This window comes from Mus musculus, chromosome 14, assembly GCF_000001635.26.
Source record: "Mus musculus strain C57BL/6J chromosome 14, GRCm38.p6 C57BL/6J".
In the NCBI taxonomy this organism is placed as follows: domain Eukaryota; kingdom Metazoa; phylum Chordata; class Mammalia; order Rodentia; family Muridae; genus Mus; species Mus musculus.
Window position 1 is genome coordinate 30705095 of NC_000080.6, and position 14092 is coordinate 30719186.

At 48.6% G+C, this 14092-nt stretch overlaps 1 protein-coding gene across 9 annotated transcripts in view; it reads left to right on the forward strand.

Moving 5' to 3' along the window:
- The first annotated feature begins 9754 nt into the window (after positions 1–9754).
- The window catches only part of Sfmbt1 (Scm-like with four mbt domains 1), a 107873-nt gene continuing 103535 nt past the window's right edge, over positions 9755–14092 (forward strand). For 2 of the 9 annotated variants that reach the window (XM_006519288.3, XM_006519287.3), the window contains exon 1: positions 11026–11494. The gene's annotated coding sequence lies outside the window, so the exon portion shown is untranslated. Of the gene's footprint in view, positions 9873–10070; positions 10307–10520; positions 10782–11025; positions 11495–14092 lie in introns of those variants that run through there. The other 7 variants (NM_019460.2, XM_011245121.3, XM_030247889.1 and 4 more) reach the window with 7 other exon arrangements.

The following is a 14092-nucleotide window of genomic DNA, read 5'->3' on the forward strand; positions in this document are numbered from 1 at the left end:
CACCATGCTCAGCTCATAAGCCAATTCTCCCTCTCCCTCTGTCTCTCTCTGTGTCTCTGTCTTTCTGTGTCTCTGTCTCTCTGTGTCTCTGTCTCACTCTGGTTTTTTTGAGACAGGGTTTCTCTGTGTAGCCCTGGCTGTCCTGGAGCTCACTCTGTAGACCCAGCTGGCTTCGAACTCAGAGATCCACCTGCTTCTGCCTCCAGAGTGTTGGGATTAAAGGCGTGTCCCTCTACCGCCTGGTTTATAAGAAATTCTTAATTAGAAAAGCCAAATATTTATCAGGAGCCAAAAAATAAAGACTATTATGGTAGCTCTTATTCACATGTGTGCCCATGTGTATGTGTACTGTGTACATCTGTGTGTTCATGCAGGTTGCTGTGTGTGTGGTGGTTTCATGTGTGGAATACCACGACAGCACAATGTATGTATGACTGTCCTGCAGAGTCAGTGCTCAGAAAGCAGCAGGTCTGTAGGGAATCTGAAGTTCGACAGTGCTTGAAGGAAGGAAAAAGTAAACCGAGAGGACACAATGGGGGGAAATGGGGCGCCAATGTTAAGGTCTGCTAAGGTCTACCTCCTGTTCCCATGTGCCACACAAAATAGTATTGAGCTAAGTGCCCTGAGCAAGGTTGGCTCCAGCCGGCAATCGTGCCCTACCCCAGGCATGGATTTCCAAGACCTCAGAAAGCCCAAGCTTAGAACTAGGCATGTAACGAAGTCAGTAGAGTATTTGTCTAGCATGCCTAAGTCCCAGGTTTGATCTCCAGGACTGTCTTGGTCAGGGTTTCTATTCCTGCACAAACATTACCAAGAAGCAAGGTGGGGAGGAAAGGGTTTTTTCAGCTTACACTTCCATACTGCTGTTCATCACCAAGGAAGTCAGGACTGGAACTCAAGCAGGTCAGGAAGCAGGAGCTGATGCAGAGACCATGGAGGGAGGTTACCTACTGGTTTGCTTCCCCTGGCTTGCTCAGCTTGCTTTCTTATAGAACCCAAGACTACCAGCCCAGAGATGGCACCACCCACAATGGGCCCTCCCTCCTTGATCACTAATTGAGAAAATGCCTTACAGTTGGATCTCATGGAGGCACTTCCCCAACTGAAGCTCCTTTCTCTGTGAAAGTTGACACAAAACCAGCCAGTACATAGAAGACGGCTCCTGGTCATGCATGCCTATGATCTCAGTACTTAGTTGACAAAGGCTGGAGGAACAGGAGTTTAAAGTCATTCTTAGCTACATAGAGAATTCAAGGCCAGCCTGGGATACATGGCTCAATAAGAAAGAAGAAAGAAAGAAAGAAAGAAAGAAAGAAAGAAAGAAAGAAAGAAAGAAAGGAAGGAAGGAAGGAAGGAAGGAAGGAAGAAAAGAAGAAAGAAAGAAAGAGAATCCTATCATCTGTCAGTGTTGTGGTGACTCTCATCCCTCACTTGTGGCCGGGAGGTCAGTTGGTTCCTCTGGCTGTGATCTGCTACAGCTCTAATAGGAGGTGTATTTATGAGCGCCATCAAAGACACTGGCACGCTGGCGGTGAGAAAAGCCTCCCAGATCTCTGTAACCCGCTATTTGCATGTTTATGACCTCATTCACTGGCTAACACATTCTGGTGTCCGAACACTACACCTGGAGGTACAGTTCCCATCCAGACTCCTAAAGGGTGAGAGGGGGCAGCCCCAGGGTACTACTGTGGGACCCAAGAGGCTCCTCTGAGAGCATGCCCTGGAGGCTTTTTAAATTTTCGGATGATGGGGTGACTGGCAACGCATGCCATATAACCATTGGCCCCTGCAGGCTCTGCTACTCTGGCCAATTCCTTTGGGCCTTTTCACTGTCTGTGTCCTTTGCCCCAGAAGTACCCACCATATGGTCTCTTCTCACAAAGGCCAGTTTTGCTGTCCCAGGATTTTATTCACTCTTCAGTCTCTGCCTTCTCTGAGCAACACTGCATTATTTTGGTTCATCCTTTTTGCCTAGTGAGGCAGGTGTTCATCTGTATCATCTCTGATAACCATAGCCGACAGAATAGGTGACCCACCTATTGTTGATCTAGTCTGTTGTCTATGTTGGATTTTAATGAACTAAACTGTTCTGAATATTCCTGTATGAGTCTGGGTGTGGGATGCACAAGTGTGTGTGTGTGTGTGTGTGTGTGTGTGTGTGTGTGTGTGTGGTGTGCGTGTTGTACATCTATAAATGCATATTCACCTGTGTGTGCATTGTGAATGTGTGCACGTATGCAATGTGTAGGCCAGAAGTAGGCATCAGGTGTCTTCCTTGATTACCCCTTGCTATATTTTGAATCAAAGCTTGCTGATTCAGATAGTCTAGCTAGCAACCATGTGGTGCTGGGAATTGAACTCAGGACTTCTGGAAGAGCAGTTAGTGCTCTTAACCACTGAGCCATCTCTCCAGCCCCAACTTTATGCTTTCTTATTTGTTTGCTTTTCAGACAGTTTTTCTGTGTAGCCATGGCTGTCCTGGAACTCCCTCTGTAGACCAGGCTGGCCTTGAACTCTCTGAGATTCCCTGTCTTTGCCTCCCAAGTGGTACTAAAGATGAGTACCACCACCACCCAGCTACAATTTCTTAATTTTAGATAACCCACGGAATCCAGTTAGTGCTGCTCATGTGCACGAGAGTGTCAGACCATCCACTGGAGCACGAACAGCTCACCAGGAACCACAACCCCAAAGAAAAAGGACATTCCCTCGGCAGTCCTACACTGCCAATTACTCCTAAGTTGGGGTGGGGCCTTGTGAACTCTTCTACCACCCATGCTGGAATTTTGACTGGTTTGATCTTGTGTGTGTCTTAAGCAGGTAACCATGGTTAGGGTGAGCTTCTGAGTGCAATGGTCAAGACATGTATGGAAAACAGCATCGCCCTCCATCCATCATCATGTTCCTTTTATCCTTTCTTCTCTGATGTTTCCTTGTAGGGAATGGGGGCTTTATCTATACTAGGCAAGCACCCCAACATGAAACCACACCCACATCTGTTGTTGTTGTTGTTTTGTTTTTTGGAGACATAGTTTCTCTGTGTACCTCTGGCTGACCTGGAACTCATTGTAGACCAGGCTGGCCAGATCCACCTGCCTCTGCCTCCTGAGTGCTGGAATTAAAGGTGTGTTGTCCCCATGTTGGGCTCACATCCCCCATCTTTTAAATTAAGAAAGAAAATTTTGAATCAGGGTCTTGCTGAATTTCTCAGGTTGGCCTGGGACACAGACATTCTTTTGTCTGAGCTTCCCAAGTAGCTGAGAGTATAGGCACATGCCACTACGCTGGTCACATGCTGCCACAACATTGGTCGTGGTGGTGATTTACAGGGGATGTTCCTCTGTCTGCACTAAAGAAAGCAGTGTGTGTATGTGCTTTGCTGCTTATAAATTATGCCTGGAAAATGAAAGAGAGTGTGTGGTGATTGTGCTGGTCTCGCAGAGCACCATAGGAGCCACATCTGGCATAAGGGCTGCCAGTCTGTGTCATCTATAGCAGTCACTATACACATTTCTCATGCTATTTAATCTAGATAATATTCACAAAAAAAAATAAACTCACTTTGTGTGTGTATGTGTGAAGGGGTATACATAGATGAATATGTGTGCACATGCACATGTAAGCAAAAGCACATGTGTACAGAGTCCAGAGGCCAACATCTGGTGTTCCTCCCCCCAACATCTGCCTGGTTTCATGTTTAATTTAATTAATTGATAAATGTACTTACTTATTATTGTGGGGGGACATGACACACAAGGGATGCACATACTACCGTGTATGTGTAGTGATCGAAGACGATTATGTCGGGTTTTCTCTTTCCACTTTCATGTGGATTCTGGGGTTTACAGCTAGCATCTTTAACCTCTGAGCCCTCTTACTGGCTTTTTAAAAAAGACATTCTCTCACTAGCTTAGAACTCACCACGTGGGCTAGGCCCAGCGATCCTTTGTCTCCATATCTCTAGTACTGCGATCACAAATGCATACCACTGCCCCTGGCTTTTTATATGGGTCCTGGGTATGAAACTCAAGTACTTGTGAGTTTCCAAACTGAGCTGCAACTGGGACACCTTATTTAGTTAGTTTTACCAAGAGCTTGAGGCCAGTGTGTGCTACACGACATCCTGTCTCAGAAATAAAAGAGTGAAAATGAGTCGTGTGTATATGAATTATTCTCACTCCTCCGTAATACAAAAAGAGAGGGGGCTGTGGTACAACGTGGGGGCTCCCTGGGCTGGTGGTGCTCAAGGATGGAAAACAGACTCTGAGAGCCTATGCCCGGGCCAAGGCAATTGATTGGGGATAGAGCAAGACAAGGAAGACAAGAAAGAAGGGCCAGCCATTTTCCCCTTTCACCTAATGTCCCCCTTCCCCTCCATCTTCCCCCTTTCCTTTCCCCCTCCCCTCTCTCTTCTTTCCTCTTCCTTTCTCTTCCTCTCCTCCATAATACAGATGTAGTGCTGAAATGGAACTCAGAGCTTTGAGAAGATCTACCACTGACCTATGTCCTCTGTCCCTCAAGACAATGGTTTAATTCCGTTGTGATTTATAGTTTGCAGAGTGATTATAAACATTTTGTTCTTGGATCCTCAGGGTTTGGCAAGGTAGGAGGTTTCATCCCTGGCTATGGAGTTGAGGAAACTGAGCTCCCACAAGGAGAGATCCACCGAAGGTCTGAGAAAATCTGACTAAGTCTGTGTTTGCCACAGAGCTCTCCATCTCCAAGCCTATTGCCTTTCCATTCACGTGATGCAGAAAGTGGGGGTAGAAGCACGGATGCAGGTGCCAAGTCAAGGATATGGAGCAGGGTAGGCATTAGAGGTCACTTAGCAATGGCCTGTGACTTCCAGGGCAGCAGGGCCATCCAAGCCACCTGAGCACTAGCAAGACTTTTTGGTAGCAATCACCTGCTATTGGCCGCGTGTGATTGGCCACAGGACATCACTATATGATCTGCCTACTAATCACCTGTGGCCGGCCGTGGGGAGTCACTATGTGACCTGCCTCTCCTAGGGGTGATTATAGGGAGTTGATTGGTCAACTCCAGTGGTAAACCTTTGGCTGTTGACAGGATATCGTAGCAGGCTTGAGGGATCTCCTGTTGGAAAAGATCTGATGGATCAGGATGCTTTTGGTTCCTAGGGCCTAGACTTCACATTCTCACTTGATACAAGGCTCCAACTTGATATCTATCGCCTATGAGTAGACTCGACTTTGGGAAGAGAGGTTTGCATAAGATGGGAAGAGGTCAAGACCCCTTGGTCATTGAGGGCATGGTATTTATTGCAGGTCACCACACACGGAGCCAGTGAGGAATGGAGACCAAGCTGGAGGTTGTCAAGGATCCTTAGGGGTACATCAGTTTCTGCTTCTCTATCTCTCCGGATTTTCCAGACAGAGTTTCTCTGGCTGTCCTGGAACTCACTCTGTAGACCAGGCTGGCCTCAAACTTGGAGATCTGCCTGCCTCTGCCTCTCAAGTGCTGGGATTAAAGGCATGTGCCACCACTGCCCAGCTCCAGCCTCTGCTCTTAAGAGCCACCATTTAGCATACCAGCTATCTTATCTACCCTCGCCTCTCAGGGAATCAGGCTCAGTGGTGAGTCAAACATGTCTCTGTTCTCAGCGTGACTCTTGTCTTTGTCAGGAGTTGGAGAAATGGAGAGAGGCAATGACAGTGCGGGCATAAACTGACAATGGAATGAGCAGAGACGGAAGAAGAGAGGGAGGGAGGGAAGTGGGGAGGCCTGGATCACACACAAGGATGAGTAGGCAGAGGCCTAAGGAAATTACTTCATTAAAGAGATACTAGAGCAATGAGATGGTCGTAGCTATGTGGAGGTGGGTATAGGAGGCAGGATGGAGAGGGTGCCAGTGTCCTGTGGTAGGAAGGGCTGAGGCCTACTCAGGGAAGGGAAAGGAGATTGGTGCAGGTGCAGCACCACTGCCTCTGGGGATCAAGCGGATCAAGTCGGTGAGTGGGACACAGTGGAAGGCAGGTGGGGCCAGTCTCAACAGCACCTTGAAGTAAAGCTCTTGGAAGTATACAAAGCGCTTCGGGAAACCTTGGAGAACCTTTTTTTTTTTTTTTTTTTTTTTTTTTGAGACAGGGTTCTCTGTGTAGGCCTGGCTGTCCTGGAACTCACTCTGCAGACCAGGCTGGCCTCGAACTCAGAAATCCGCCTGCCTCTGCCTCCCAAGTGCTGGGATTAAAGGCATGTGCCACCACCGCCCTGCCTTGGAGAACCTTTATGGGGAGGGTATCAAGACCCTAAAGCAGGCGGCCATAAGTTACCCTGTCTCCATGTGCCTCTTCTAAGGTTGAGGAGCTGGGGCTGGTGAGGCAGTTCAGTGAGTAAAGGGGCCATGAGCCTGATGATCTGATTCAGTCCTCAAAATCTATACTGTTGCAGGAGAGAGCAACTCCTTCAGTCATCCTCTGACCTCTATATAGGTGCTGAGGCACACACTCACCCCCCCATATATACAAAATCTATACGGTTGCAGGAGAGAGCAACTCCTTCAGTCATCCTCTGACCTCTATATAGGTGCTGAGGCACACACTCACCCCCCCCCCATATATACATATAAAACGTTTTAAAAGAGTCCAGGAACTGGCAGCCCTTGTGGCCTAGCTCAGTCTCTCATTGAGGATGGCTTGAAAGCTCCTAGTTTGTTGTAGGGAATGCAAGCAAGGCCCATCCAGAGGGACTCTGGAAGGGACACACACACACAGGCACACACACACGCACACACAAGCATGCACAACCAAAGACAGGTGTTCAAATGGTAGTTTGAACAGTTCCTTGCGCCTCCTTGCCCTTCTTCATTAGGGGTCATGAGGTGAGCAGTGGAGAAATACTGGAGGCAACAAGAGAGTTGGCTTCTGAAAGTTTGTATTTGAATAAATTGAAAGACAGCATAGGTGGTGGCTGAAAAATGAAATGTTATATTTTATCTGTCAAAACCAGTTCCTCTATTAATGCAACTCCAGTGTCAGCTGCAACCCTATGTGGGGGCGTGTGTGAAGAGACAGGGTCTTCCCATGTAGCTAGCACTGGCTGTTCTGAAACTTGCTAAATAGACCAGGATGGCTTTAATGAATGGAGGTCTGCCTGCCTCTGCCTTCTGATTGCTAGGATTAAAGGCCTACACCACCATTCTTGGCTCACATCTTTGTTTTTTTAAAGATAGAGTTCTGTTATGTAGGCCTGGCTGACCTGATACTCATAACTTTCCTTCTGGGACCTCCAGGTGCTGGAAAATCACCTCCACTGGCCATACACCTCCACTTCCAGCTCCAACCTTACTACTACTACTCGTACAGCCACCTTTGGCTACAATTATTATTATTATTACCATCATTATAAGTGCTATTGTACAAAGAAATGGGTTCACTGCAACTTTCCATAATTTACTTCTTTGGAACAGAAGACATGATTAACAACAGTAACTCACATTAAGCATTTACTATGTGCCAGCCATTGAACTTGTGAGGTGGTATTACTCTGATCCCCATTTATAAACCCAAACTGTCAGGCCTGACTAGGCAGTAACTTAGGTCACAGGGCTGCTCATTGTTGAGCCTTGTTTACTCTCAAAGCCCATGTTCTTTGTTCTTTTTAGACTTTTTTTTTTTTTTTTTTTTTTTGAGACTGGGTTTTACAGTGTAGTCTTGCTGTCCTGAAATCACTTTGTAGACCAGAGATCTGCCTGCCTCTGACTCCCAAATGCTGGAATTAAAGGGCTTTATTTATTTTTAATTATGTGCCTGTGTGTGGGCATGAACATGTGAGTGCTGGTGTCTGAGGCACTGTATCCCCTGAAGCCCAAGTACAGTCTGAGGTGAACTCCATGTAGGCACTGGGAATTGAACTTGGGACTCCATGTAGGCACTGGGAATTGAACTTGGGTCTCTTGCAAGGGCAATATGTACTGGTAATCGTTGGGCCATCTTTCCAGCCCTGAAACCAATGCTCTTAATCCTTCTATAATTATAAGGGCATGTATGGGCATGTAAACCCTATTTTAAAAAATGTTCTTGGACTGGAGAGATGACTCAGCGGTTAAGAACACTGACTGCTCTTCCGAAGGTCCTGAGTTCAAATCCCAGCAACCACATGGTGGCTCACAACCATCCATAACAAGATCTGACTCCCTCTTCTGGAGTGTCAGAAGACAGCTACAGTGTACTTACATATAATAAATAAATAAATCTTTAAAAAAAATGTTCTCATGGTCGAAATTGACCCTTGTCAGATGTAAAAACTATTTCAAAGAACCAGTAGTTATAACTATACAGTATTTGCTGAAATCAAGGTCTATGGGAGGAACTGGATGATTCTGAAATACACAATCCAAAAGCAAAAGTTTAGCAAAAAATGTAGGTTTTGCTAAGCAAAAAACAAGGGGAAATTATTTAATAAATGGTGACTGCATAAACAATAACCATTGTAATAGAGGAAGGAAATTAGATCTACATTTTTATCTATTTACTCCAAAACAGAGCAAAACTAAGATTGGATAGATGATCTTAGAATAATAAAATATGCAAAGAAATTATACCAGTAGACAGGTGCATGAAAGCTCACTTTGTTGGCATTCAACAATGAAAACAAAAACAAAAACAAGTAAACAAACAACCAACACCCAGAGGACTAGAATGACAGATGAACTGTAAACTAAAGCAAAAAAGAACATCAGACAGGGGCAACATTCCCTTCAATAACAAAAGTGAAAGATCCTTAAAAGAAAAAAAAAACTTTTTTTTTTTAAGTTAGAAGAGATTCAACTCGAGACAATAGATATGAACAACAGGTTATGTACAGAAGGGGAAATACAGATAGCAAATGGGGAAATTTTGAATGTTTAGTCATCCAAGAAGTGCCAAATAAGGTCACCTTAAACTAGGCATCATTCAATGTAGGGGAGAAAAGTTGTCCCTCAGTGTTTAGGAATGTGCATTCAATTCCTTACACTCTTCCTTGCTGGTGAAAGAACTGGGGCAAGAGAGGGCCATTCACAGCTTTCTACCTAAAAACTTTCCCATTCCTAGAAACTCAGCTCATCTGTGGACCGCATGGATGTGTTAGCAGACAACTGCAATGTAATAAAATACACAAGCAGGAACTATATACCTTAAAAACGACCATGCAAACAAAAAATGTTAGTCATAGTAGCAAATAAATGAAAATGTGTGCTTGCAAGCATGTATCTATGAAGAAGGGTTTTTTTGTTTGTTTGTTTGTTTGTTTTTTGTTTTTGGCCGGGGCGGGGGGGGTGTTGGGAGGGGGTGGGTGGGAGCTCAAATTGTGTAGCAATAATTGAATATCCTTTTATATTCTTCTTTATTTTTTTTTCTTGTTACTTTGTCTTTTCAATGGTGCTTACACTTACAAAAAGAAAAAAATCATCTGGCGTTTGTAATGTGCATATTTCCCAAGGTTGCCCAAAAACATGAGAAAGATGCTAATGGGAGCATCCCAAGACCTTCGTGTGTGTGTGTGTGTGTGTGTGTGTGTGTGTGTGTGTGTGTGTGTGTGTCTCGCCTCCTCTTCTCTAAAAGAAAGGAGTCTTCCTTGAGTAGGAGCCCCTGACTGAGGCCATCTTAGGCTGGAGAGTCTGGTCTCATTGGCACTCCGGGATCCCACAGGCGCTGGGATTTTCTTCTGAGGGAACTTTCTGGAGCAGGTGGGTGTGCTTCCTATTGACACCTGTGCTCGCTGAAGAAGGGTTGAGTAGCCGAACGTAACTGCCTGTGGGCACCTTCCGATTCGAGGCTGATTCACAGCATTTTTGAGCTTCTCCTGAAGCTCTTAGGTCAACCTGTGCCCCTTTGCGGCAGGACAACTCATTTACTGAGCCTGGACATGAGGTACGTAGAGGCGTTCGAGTCGGACTCGGTAGACGAGCACTAGAGTGCCCTGCTAGATCTCAAAGAACGTGTAGGATTCCCGACGTGGTCCGGCGGGCGGGCGCAGCTCCCTCGGCCACGGTATGCGCCCCTTGGGGACCTGCAGAACTGCTGCCTCTCTGCTAATACCATCTTGCTCGAGGTGGTCACGTGCGGGCTACAGTGGCGCGCTTCGCCAGGGACGGATGGATCAGGGACTTCGCGGGGTCCCGAGCCGCTCTGTCCAGAAGCCCGAGGTGAGGTCTTTCTTTCCAGAATCCCAAGCAAGGCCAGGACGCGCCTCCGGAGCCCGAGGACGCCGTCTCCAAGCCGTTCTCCGTCCATGGCGCCGTCGGGGATCAGAGGCTCACGCCGCGACGCCCAGCGCCACGGCCTCGCGGGTGTCTTTCGGCGAGGTGCGGACAGGGGGACGCGAGCAAAGCGGCGGGTTATGGACCCGGGCCCGCGGACGCGTCGTCTCCCGTGCAGCTCCAGCTCCGCGAGCCGGTGGGCTTGGGGAGGCCGGGTCGGGAGTGCCACGCGCGCGAAGCGAGGGGCGCGGGTTGCCGGGAGGGAGGACCGCGGAGCTGGGGGAGGGAGTGGGGGGGCCGCGGGCGCATGCGCCTTGCGTCCGTGCCATATTGGAATGAGTCGGAGCGCGGAGCGCCGCCGCCGCCGCCTCCGCCGGAGCGCGGGTGCAGGGGGGCGGGGAGAGCTGCCGGCCGCCCCGCTCTGCCGGGCTCAGCAGGAAGGAGGGCGCGAGCAGCGCGAGCGGAAAAGGCGCCCCGCGCGGGCGAGCGCCAAGAAGGAAAGAAAGAAAACCGAGCGAGCGGGCGGGCGTGCGAGCGAGCGGGGAGAGCGAGCAAGCGCGCGCGCGAAAACTCCCGTCAGGTAAAAAAAGCGGGGCGGCCGGCTGGGCCTTCCCGCGCGGCGGCCTGAGGGGTGGTGCGGCGCCCTCCCAAAGAGGCCCAGCAACTTTGCCAGCGGGAAGCGCCGGGAGCCAGCGGGCAGCGAGCGCGCGATCTGAGGCGCCAACGGGCGGCGGCGGCGCGTTGGGCGGGGGGGACGACTGGAGTGGGTGGGGGGACGCGGCGCCCGCGCGCGCGGCCTGGCGCGGTCCCGAGGCTCGGCGCGTCGGCCGGCGGGGGCTGCGGGGACGCGCCCGGGCACCTCGCGGACGCGGCGGAGGCCGGCGGCGCCGGGAGAGAGAGAGAGAGAGGGAGAACGGGCGAGCGGCGCGCGTCAGCCCAGCTGGGCGCGAGAGGCCAAAGTGGCCGGGTGGCGGTAGCGGGCTCCCAACTTGCAGGCTCCGGTCCCCTGCCCCCATCGAGCGGCCTCCCGCCGAGCCCCCGCGGACCCGCCCCCCCGGGCTCGCTCCGGGCGGGGCGCGAACCCGCAGCCCGCGCGGCCGCTCAACTTCTCAGGGCCTAGGCGGCGGCGGCAGCGGCAGCAGCAGCAGCGGCGGCGGCGACAGCAAGCGCGGTGGCCGAGTCTGAGCCTCCACCGCAACCGGTGGCTCCGGCCTCTCAGGCGCTTCGCCTGGGGAGGCACCGCCGCCCGACCCCCTGCGCGGATCTGGGGAGCGTCCTGAGGCCGCTCGGCAGGTCCGTGACCGTTTCGTTTTCTGTTCCCAAGTCTTGTTTTGTTCGCTGTAAAGACGCTGGAGGGGCGAGCCCTGTGTCCTGGGAAGCAAGGCCTGCTCTTTGCGGAGCAGAAAAGCCTTGTGAGACTCGGGATAAATTCCCGCGGAAAGGATAGACGTCGTGTTAAGTTTCCCCCCCGAGATGCCAGCTGTTCGCGTGGGGTCTCAAACTAAGCTGTCAAAGCCAGGTCATCTTTAGAGCTTGCGGTGCAGTGGGGTGGGACGCGTCCTGTAGGGCTTTTTTTTTTTTTTTAACTTGGTGGGCGCTCTTCCCCGCGGGTCACTCACAGCAGTTACTGGCCCCAAGTGGTGTGTGTCTTGTGATTGCTGTATTCATCAAAAAGATCTGAAGGAAGTAACATGGAATTAGTCATTATCTGCGTATGGCCTCTCCTGAACCGCGATTTTTAAGATGTCATACTTTATTTCATCTGAAGCAAAATGAATGCTTTGAGCGTGTAACTGTTGTGTCAGCTGTCTAGATGGGGTGGAGGAGGAGGAACGTGTTTTCGTAAGTACACATTGGGGCCTGTTAACTCGCAGCAAATGAACTCTCTTAGGCCACAGGTAGAGTCAGAGTTCAGATTTGTTTGCAGTGTCAGGAACAGCCAGTTGGAACTAGAGGGACCTGAGAGAAGGAGCCAGTTGTGTTATAAGGTTATTACTCAGTTACCATTGGCGAGCCACTTTATCTTTGGGTAGGTGTCTTACCCAGTGTAGTTTTTTGTTTTTTGTTTTTGTTTTTTTTTATCTTCCTTATTATTTGCAAAAGTGGGATAAGTAGATCACCATGCTTTGGGTTCTAAAATTTGGAGACTTCTTAAAATGAGATTTTAAAAAAGTTTTGAAAGGTTCTATCTACATAAAATCACTCACAATATGTGTCTTTTTAAAAATAGATTGGAAAAAACATCTTGTTAGCTAAATCCAGAATAATTCTGTGGACTTTATTTGAACACAGACTTTTAAAGAAGGCATTTCAATATATTTAAGAAGTTACACCTTTCACAGTTTAACAATGAAATCGGGAAAGGACAGTTCGGCCTTGTTTTACATATGCATAAGTCTTGATGGCCATATACACATTAAGATACAGAACAGAGCATTTCCAGCCCTCCCCCCACCAAGGGATTCCTCTAATTGAGTAAACACCTGCCCTTTCCCTAAGGCAACCTCTGGCCTGACTTCTAACTCAACCAATGGATCTTGTCTGAAGCAGGACCCTTTAGAACGTGAAAGGGCAGTATTAACTATTGAAGGATAGCAGGTATCCTTGGAGATGTCATTTTGGTCCTGATGCTGTACTGGTGTAGGGTTCCAGTATCTACAGGGTCTTAAGACTATGACCTTTGGTCTTTGTGGTCAGAAGGACTCCCCCCCCCCCCCAAGACAGGATTTCTCTATATAGCCCTGGCTGTCCTGGAACTCACTCTGTAGACCAGGCTGGCCTCGAACTCAGAAATCCGCCTGCCTCTGTCTCCCGAGTGCTGGGATTAAAGGCATGCGCCACCACACCACTGCCCGGCTTCAGGAGGACATTTTTAACTGAGCAGTTTTTGGTGTGTTAGGATTGTGGTTTCTGGGGGTCTTTATGTTTATAGTCGTTATATTATTATATCATTTCCCATTTTGGGATACAGATTTGTAGAGAGTAGGTTTGAAGGAAGAAATTATGAATTTTTGAACAAGTTAAGAGTTAAAGGTGTCAGATGAATTAATTTTGTTAAGCTTAGAATTTGCAAAGACAATTGAATGAAAATTGATTTTTTTAAAAGTCTAGTGAATTCATAATATGGGTATACTGCTTTAACTACCTTTAAAATGACAGTTTTTTTTTTTTTTAGTTTACTAATATTTTCTTTGTTTGTTTGTTTGTTTTTTGAGACAGGGTTTCTCTGTATAGCTCTGGCTGTCCTGGAACTTACTCTGTAGATCAGGGGCTGGCCTCGAACTCAGAAATCCACCTGCCTCTGCCTCCCAAGTGCTGGGATTAAAGGCATGCGCCACCACACCTGGCTTTCTTTTCTTTTTTTGTCTTTTATTTATCTAATTTTTACACTCCAGATTTTATCTCCCCCCCACCCCTCACTCCAACTGTTCTACATCCCATATGTCCTCCCCACACCCCTGTTTCCAGGAGGATGTCCCCAACCCCCAACCAACCAGACCTCTAAACTCCTAGGGGCCTCCAGTCTCCTGAGGGTTAGGTGCATCTTCTTTGACTGAACCCAGACCTGGCATTCCACTGCTGTATATGTGTTGGGGGCCTCATATAAGCTGGTGTATGCTGCCTGGTTGGTGGTCCAGTGTTTGAGAGATCTTGAAGGTCCAGGTTAATTGAGATGCTGGTCCTCCTCCTCCTTCTTCCAGCCTTTCCCTAATTCAACCACAGGGGTCAGCAGCTTCTGTCCATTGGTTGGGTGCAAATATCTGCATCTGATTCTTTCAGCTGCTTGTTAGGTCTTTCGGAGGACAGTCATGATAGGTCAGAGCTCCATAGCCTCTGTAATAGTGTCAGGCCTTGGGGCCTCCCCTTGAGCTGGATTCCACTTTGGGCCTG